The sequence below is a fragment of the Belonocnema kinseyi genome, chromosome 4 (genome assembly GCF_010883055.1).
Source record: "Belonocnema kinseyi isolate 2016_QV_RU_SX_M_011 chromosome 4, B_treatae_v1, whole genome shotgun sequence".
Classification (NCBI taxonomy): Eukaryota; Metazoa; Arthropoda; class Insecta; order Hymenoptera; family Cynipidae; genus Belonocnema; species Belonocnema kinseyi.
The window spans coordinates 135,280,158-135,289,443 of record NC_046660.1 but is presented as its reverse complement, the minus strand read 5'-3'; the positions used below and the strand labels follow the sequence as shown (position 1 = coordinate 135,289,443).

Genomic DNA, 9,286 nt, shown 5'->3' with positions numbered 1-9,286 from the left:
AATTTATATTTTATACTTGAAATAACGTAACCTCAAAATATACGCATATACAGAGGCGCGCGAAGTATTCAAATCATGAGAATCGCCAGCATCGAAGTCTGGAAATATTAAAATCAACCTCTTCATTTTATTTCAAAGCAGCTAGAGATATAAATAGAACCGCCGAGGTGTTCCAACCGGCAATCGTGCACCTTCGAGTTTTCAAATTCAGAAGAGGAGAAATGGGTTGCGCGCGAACAATATTTTTCTGTATAAAATTTTATATTTAGAATATAATTTCAGGATTATAATGTGCATTTATAAGTCATATAAAGAAAGAAATACTTACTTTTACGTACTTATCAGAGCGGCTAAAATAGGAATACGGAAAAGCCATTAGCAACTGTTCACCACCACAGAAACTAGCCCGGAGAACTCCGTGGAAAAAAACGAGAAACGACAAACGTCGGCCCTGGCCATTTCAAAATTTGAGGTCGAAAATCAAATACATTTTCATAAAAGAATTGATTTGCTATTCGCTACGTAACAGAAAGTCGATTTCTATGGGAGGCATTGGCCCCTATGTCCCCTTGGCAAGGCTCCACCGCCTCTGATGGACATTGGAATAGGAGGGGACTAGCCTCATGCTACCTAACTTGGGCGCGGGGATTGGTCATAAGTTACAAGGGGGAGTGGACCATGTTGGTTTGCAAAAGCAATAGAGGTTTAGCAATCCAAGATCTAGGTAGAACAGCCCGATCGTTATTTAGATCCGACAACGACATGCCTATTCTGCCGTGATTTGGAAAAACACCGTTAACTGCAAATCGGATAAAGTCACCTGAAACAATTAACGGTAGGCGCCTCAAGGGCCTTATCCAAAATGCAGTTAATGGTGTTCTTCCAAATCGAGGCAGTATTTCTCTCCTATTCGTATGGACATATCAAATACTAAGATTTTTAAATTTTGTTACGATATTGACTAAGTTCTAATTGAATTTGCTTGAAATTTTAAAAAAATACATATATTAAAAGATTTTTGTATCAGAATCTCTGAAAAAAATGACCAACTTCAATTTTTAAAATTAGACTAATTCAGAGTGATCAAAATTGAATAATGTAATTGAAAAATAATTTTTAATTCGAAGCGATTACAATTTTAAAATTAAAAATTGGTCAAAGTTAAAGCTTTATTACGTAATGAAAATTATGTAAAATATTAATAATATTTATATTGAATAGCTCTAATATATAGAATCTATTGAATTGAAGATCATACTCTAATTATTATTACATAATCTCCTTATCTTTAAAAACCCAATAATGAATATAAATTTAAATAACATGGATCAAAATAATTAGGTATAATTATTCACAGTATTAATTATAAATTAATTAATAATTAGAACTGGAGATAATAAACAAAAAATTATCTTTATTATGATAACATTTTCTAGTTGAGAAAATCTCTAAAGCCAAAGCTTAGTTAAATAATTAATTTTAAAGGAGTAGATTTGATACATTTTTCTTAATTTATTATTTTATTATGTATTATTGTTACCAACTCCGATCTTCTCTACCGACTTTATCAAATGGTACCCTGTTTTACTAAGTGAGTAGCACGTAAGCCACCTTTCATTTTAGTTCCCGAGAAATAACAATAAGGCAAACAAGGCGCGCTTTTGGACATTTAATTTTAGTTCCCGGAAGACTAAGGCAAACAGGGTGCGCTGCGATAAGTCGTTTGAAATCAAATACACGGCATAAGCAATCTCCCACCTCATCTCTGATACTAATGTAAAAAGTATCGATACCTCGATACATCCACCTTCTAAGCATCGGTATCGAGAATCGAAGTATCGCATCGGTATCGGCCATCTCTAAGGACTATTACATATATGGAGGATACCGGATGCGTTCTGATTGATTTCTATTGATTTATGATTTCTATCGTAAATAATTCAACATAATTGTTCATAGTAATTAAATTGAACACAATAATTAAACATAATGGATATCCGAAAATTATTTATCAAAAGAACACATCCTCCGGACTTAAATAAACATCCATCTGAAGTAACGGTGACGTCAACAGAAAATGCGAAAAATCGTGGACCTTTCTTACGATTCTTGTCCATACGCGTTTTTCAAGGTTAATGTTTTTTTTTCTGGATTTCATGATTTTTTGCTTGGGTTTGAGATCCAAAGAGAAATTCCTGGATATTCTGGCTTTAGAGGGTTTGATTCCAACACATCATACTAAGTACACAGTTGAAAAAATCGCAGAAGCTACGAAAATGGATGAAACCGAGCTTAAATGAGAAATCATTTTGTGGCACAAGAATTATAATAACACAGAGTTGAAGAGAGCCCATATTGCACTTAAGGCATTGATCCCAGATCTAAAACGAGACGTGGTCCAAATACTATCACACGTCTATGTCCGTGTGAATATAGTAGGAGACGATGTAATTGACTGGGTTGCGCGCGCAACCTATTTCTCCTCTTCTGAATTTGAAAACTCGAAGGTGCAGGATTGCCGGTCGGAACACCATGGCGGTTTTATTTATATATCTATCTGCTTTGAAATAAAATGAAGAGATTGGGATTTTAATATTTACAGATTTCGATGCTGGCGATTCTCATGATTTGAATACTTCGCGCTCCTCTGTATGTGCGTATATTTTGAGGTTACGTTATTTCAAGTATAAAATATAAACTATATAACTACTATTATATATGAATATATAAATATATTATTTATGATAATATTATAATTATATTATATCCGCATTTCAAAGAAATGAAAGAAAGTGGCGATTTTGGAATTCATCTCGTTTGGATAAAAACTCCATTATTTGATTGAAAAAATGATTATTTTGTTGAAATTGTAAATATTTTGTAAAAAATTCCTCTTTTCTATTAAAAGTTCAACTATCTTGTTAAAATTTTTATTTTTTTTATTTGAAGATTCATCTCTTTCGTTGAAAATATATTTTTGAAACTGAGAATTAATCTATACGATTTTTGGTTACAAAATCATGTATTTTGTTAAAAATTCCTCTTTCTTTGTAGAAATTAAATTGTTTTATGAAAAATTTATACTTTTTGATTAAAAATTACATTTTTCTATTGAATTATCGACTGTAAATATTTTTTGGTTGCAGAGTCGTTTTGTTGTGAATGCAACTATATTGTTAAAAATTAAAATCATAACTTTTGTGTGGAAAATTCGATTATTCACTTAAGTTGAACTACTTAGTAAAAAAATTAATTTTTTCTTATTAAGGATTCATAATTACAGTTGAAAATGCGACAATTTGCCTTCAAATTAACTTTTTTGTTAAAAATTCTACTGTTTTGTAAAAAATAAATCTTTTGGGCATTAAAAGTTGAGAATTTCATAGAAAGTTAAACTATTTGGCCGCCAATTAAAATTTTGGTTGAAAAATCATATTTTTGGGTTAAAAATTCAGCTTTTTTGTAGATAATACTCTTTTTGACTTTAAAATTAAATAATTTTGTTGAAAGCTCATGTATTTTGTTGGAAATTAACCTTGTTTGGTAGAAATGTAATCTTTTTGGTTGAAAATGTATGATGTTTGGTCAAAAATGCAGGTGTTTGGTTGAAATATCAACTGTACATTTTCTTAGGTTAAAAAGTCGATTATTTCACTAAGAGTTGAACTACTTTGTAAAAAAATACGTTTTTTTAACAAGGTTTCATAATTATGGTTGAAAATTGAACTATTTGGTTGAAAGTTTAACTCTTTGATTGAAAGTTCATATTTTTCGCTTAAAGAATTCAATTTTTTGTAGATAATTCGTCTTTTTGAATTTAAAATGAAATAATTTCGTTGAAAATTTGTCTTTGTTTGTAGATCATTAATTTTCGTGGTCGAAAATTGATCTTATTGGTTGAAAAGTTCACAACTTTGTTGAAAATTTAACTATTCTAGGATTGATTAAAAATTAATCGTTTTTGTCTGGAAATTGATCTATTCCATTTTTGGTTGAAACTTAATCCCGTACATTGTATTAGTTGAAAACCCAATTTTTTGATAAAAAATTAACTAATTTTGTTAAAAAGTAAACTTTTGGGTTGAAAATTGATATATTTGGTTAATTAGATTTTTCCTAAAATTAAAAAAACTGCAAAATAAAAAAATTGCTTTAAAATCCTCCTGATTCTTTTTATTTTATTTTTATTTTTAAATCTTTTCAAATACTCACTTAAAATTAATTTTTTCGAATAAAAAATCATTTTTATTTTTCTTAGCAATCGCAACAATTTTTGTTATTATTTTTAAATATTTTACAATTCTCAAAAAGCTTTTTTTTTAAATCTGCAAAAATCTACATCGAGTTTCAAATCATTTAAAATAATTTCAAGTTTTAAATTAATTTTGAATCTTTTTTAAATTAAAAATGTAGCGTTCAAACTTAAAATTTAGCGCATTACAAATTTAATAATTCAAGACTTTCTATTTTAAAATTCTTTCAATTAAAAAAAATCATAATCGAAAACAAATTAATTTTCTATCAAATAATTGGTGTTTTAACTAATACAATGTACATCATAAAGTTTCAACCAATTATGGAATAATTCACTTTCCACATAAAAACTGTGATAAAAAATGGAATTGAACAAGAAAAAAAACTAATTTTCAACCAAATTGTAAACGATTTCCCAGCTTAACCAATATATACGATTAATATTTAATCATTCCTATAATAATTACATTTTCAGATAAAGATAAATAATTTTCAGCAGAAAAAATTAATTTTCACCAAAGTTGTTAAATTGTCAACCAATCAGATAAATTTTCGACCAAGAAAATTAATGATCTACAAAAAATACAAATTTGAAAGAAAATAAATGAATTTTCAAGGAAATTATTTAATTTTAATGTCAAAAAGACGAATTATCTACAAAAAGTTGAATTATTTAAGCGAAAAATATGAGTTTTCAGTCAAAGAGTTAAACTTTCAAACAAATAGTTAAATTTTCAACCATAATTAAAAAACCTTGTTAAAAAAACATATTTTTTTTATAATGTAGTTCAACTCTTAGTGATGTAATCGACTTTTGAACCGCAGAAGATGTACAGTTAATATTTCAACCAAACAACTGCATTTTTGACCAAAAATAATACATTTTCAACCAAAAAGATTACATTTCTACCAAACAAGGTCAATTTCCAACAAAATACATGAACTTTCAACGAAATTATTTAATTTTAAAGTCAAAAAGAGCAGTATCTACAAAAAAGCTGAATTTTGAACCCAATTTAAAGGCAAATAGTTGAATTTTTAACTATAATTATGAATCCTTAATAAGAAAAAATTAATTTTTTACTAAGGAGTTCAACTTTAAGTGAATAATCGAATTTTTCACACAAAAATTATGATTTTAATTTTTAACAGTATAATTGCATTTACAAAAAAATGACTTTGCAACCAAAAAATATTTACAGTTGGTAATTCAACCGAAAAATGTAATTACTAATTCGAAAGTATAAATTTTCCATAAAGCAATTTAATTTCTACACAGAAAGACGAATTTTTAACAAAATACATGATTTTTTAAACAAAAATGGTATACATTAATTGTCAGTTTCAAACATGTATTTTCAATAAAAAAGATGAACCTTCAAATAAAAAAAATTAAAATTTAACAAGATAGTTGAAGTTTTGATAGAAAAGAGGACTTAAAAAAAAAAAATAGTTACATTTTCAACAAAATAATTAATTTTACAATAAAATAATGAAGGTTTTATCCAAACGAGATGAATTCCAATATCGTCAATTTCTTTAATTTCTTTGAAATGCGGATCAAGATATAAATAAGACTATCATAATATAACATAATTATAATATTAAAATAAATAATATATGTATATATTTATATATAATAGTATTAATATTTACATAATTTATATATTATACTTGAAATAACGTAACCTCAAAATATACGCATATAAAGAGGCGCGCGAAGTATTCAAATCATACGAATCGCCAGCATCGAAATCTGGAAATATTAAAATCCCAATCTCTTAATTTTATTTCAAAGCAGATAGATATATAAATAGAACCGCTATAGTGTTCCGACCGGCAATCGTGCACCTTCGAGTTTTCAAATTCAGAAGAGGAGAAATGGGTTGCGCGCGCAACCCAGTCATTTACATCGTCTCCTACTATATTCACACGGACATAGACGTGTGATAGTATTTGGACCACGTCTCGTTTTAGATCTGGGATCACTGACTTGAGGCACTGCATGCCATCAAATCGAAGATATTCAATAAATTCTTCCTGAACGTTGCAATATTGTTGAAATTGTTTTCAAGGACCCCTGTCACTTCGGCATCAACTGAACAGACATTTTGTCCCTACTGAAAAGATTGAAAACCTACCTGCGTGTTAATATGTCTGAGCCCAAACTCAACTGTTTGACGTTGGGCACCGTTCACAAAGTCATCGAAATTTCAACTGAAGAAATACTTGACATATTTTGCCAAGTCAAACCTCATCGTCTTGCAACATTGGACTGGATAATCGTGGATTGATGTAATCTAGTATTATACATTTCTGTAAAAATTTTATTGGCAAACCCTAGCTTCCCCCAAAGTTAAATCCTAGAACCGCCACTATGCATATGTAGTGCATATTGCATTCGAATCAAAATATTAATGATAGAGATTGTACTTTTTAAGCCTATATTTGTGATTTTTAAACATACATTTTCAAGTAGCTCATTATTTATTTTCTAAGTCACTCCAAAAATCGTCTCAGGCATGTGGGAAATAGAAAAATTTTAATCCCTTTTAATTTACCAAATTTCGCTACTTTTATTGACTGTTTTTCGAATAATAATGAAGCAAAAAGCTTTTTAAAATATAGTATTGGTCATTTTACGATGTCAGGATTAATTTCAATACAGACGGTTCTGGTGAAAAATAATTTTCAACATTTTTAATCATGATTTTATTTTCCCAGATAACAATTCTAGCGCATCATGCGCGCATGGCACAAGCACTCAGTTTGCGTGTGAAGAGGGTCTGAAAATTGTTTATTTTTAATAAAATAAAGTAGAAGAAATTTTTAATTGAAAAGTTTTATTTCAGAAATGGAAAATTATGCCATATTTAATAGGGTAAGGGGACCAATTACTGGGATCTGTTAAAGCGATTTTTCGGGTACATAATATTTGTTTACACTAACTTACAATAATAAAAAATAATTTTTATAATTGACTTTGTCATGAGGTACTAAAATGAAGATCAAAAAGTTTTACAATAATACAAACAGTAGTTTTAATAATATAATCCATGGCAGCGGCGTACCTAGGTTTTTTTCGAGTGAGGGGGGGGGGCTTCGATTTTTTTGGTGGGGGCTTCGGGCTTATGAATACACAAAGAGTGTAGGAAAAGGGAATTGAATAATGAAAATACTTAGTTGGGGGGGGGGGGGGGGGGGGGGGGGAGCGAGCCTCCCGCTGTTTAGAGTATTGTCGGAATAGTAACATTTTGGGACCTCCGACTGTTTGATTGAAAATGGGCCACGCCGTTATTCCGTTCACGGTGGGTACATTCACTGTGGCGGTTTGCTCCTTCTCAGGCGCATAAAATGCATAATCTTTTCAATTAATTGAAAAAAAACAACAACCAGACCATTTTTTCAAAAAACCCTCTTTAAGGGATTGTATATAGCGTTGCAGCCGAGTTGCGGCCCGCGGTAAATTTTCCTGAAGACGAAAATCCGAGTTACGGCCGGCGGTCGATTCAAGAGACCTGTACCCCTACAGTTCTTCTTACATGTTGGCGTGTTTTAAAAAACGTTGGGAAATATGCATTGTCAGTGGTAATTATAAAAAAGTGATAATTAAATTACTAATAATAATATACTATATCATAAAATATGAATTATTAAGCTACAAAAAGCTGTCGTCAATTCTATAAATACTTTACTATAAAAATAAATAAATAATATATAATTAAGCTAGTGGAAACTGTCGTGAATTGAAATAAATTCTAAAAGAAGCTGCATAATTTTCCATGTATCAGGTACTTTGAGCTAAGACCGAGATTGTTAAAAACTTACCTGAAACTTTACGGACGAATTCGAATTTACTTAAAGAATCGCTTTGCAACAATAACAACATATTTTAAACGTTCTTTTTTTTTAATCTCTTCTCTCCTCTTTCCAATACTTCGCATTTTTATGTAGACATCTATTTGCACATCTTTTAAAGCTTCAACAAAAAGAAAAATGTTTGGTTTTAATGTGTAAAACACTGAATTTAATTTTAAACGATAAGATTCACAACCGCTTGTTGTCCGTGACGTAGATGGAGAAAAATTAGCCCAAGTATGTGGTGGAAAACTTGAGTTACTTAGTATGTAATTTTCTAAAATATAGTCACAAAACTTTTGAACTCTTGTATCTAACGGTTGGAGAGCCATGGGATCTTTGAGAAAATAATGTTTTACATCGGATGACGTGTTACTAGTAACACCTACAAACTACTAACTTTTTCGGAAATTCGATGATTTAACTCGAAATTCGATGAGCTTATTCATTTGGTGGTGAAGTGGGGGAAGAAATGTCGAGGTGAAACTCAACCAGGTCTGTTTCATACCACACCATTGTTGACCATTGTCTCCATTCGAGTGAGCCATTTTATTTCCCTCTGGGAAATAATGGAATACTGGTATAAATTTGGTGATAACAGTTTCATTGTATAGTTTAAGTTGTTTAAACGGATTAGGAACGGTGCCCCGTCCATCATCGTGTAGTTATTTATGGACTCTCTTTGCCTTTTAGGGACGAATCTCTTCTTGTTTTTGCTAATTATCTTATTGATATTGAGCTTCAAAATGATCCATTTTAAGTGATCAATTATTGACTCTATAAAGAATAGCTGTTGTAATTTTTAACTAAAAAGAAAAATATTTATGGACGAAAAGAAGCTCCTGACAATTATAATTTTTGGCCTTTTTAGTCAAAATCCATCATTTTTGTAGTTAAAAGAAGATCATTCCTAATCATTTTTCTAATAAATACATTTTTTGGGGCTGTATATTATAGCCTGAATATTAAGCGTCCTAAATTGCATTATTTTATGACAATAATCTACATAAATAATTCACGTTTAAAGAAAAATAGAGGTTTTTCTATGTTAAAGTCCACAAGAAATTGATTAGCGATGCGCTCGGTCAATTATTTTTTTAAGTCTAAAAAAAATACACAAGAGTTTATCCACTATAAAGATTGAGTTTCTAGTACTGGATGGTCAGAATTCGAA

The 9,286-nt window shown here is 29.8% G+C and overlaps 1 protein-coding gene across 1 annotated transcript in view; it reads left to right on the top strand.

The window, feature by feature from the left end:
• The window catches only part of LOC117171121, a 259,952-nt gene that overhangs the window by 28,867 nt on the left and 221,799 nt on the right, over positions 1-9,286 (top strand). The window lies entirely within an intron of this gene.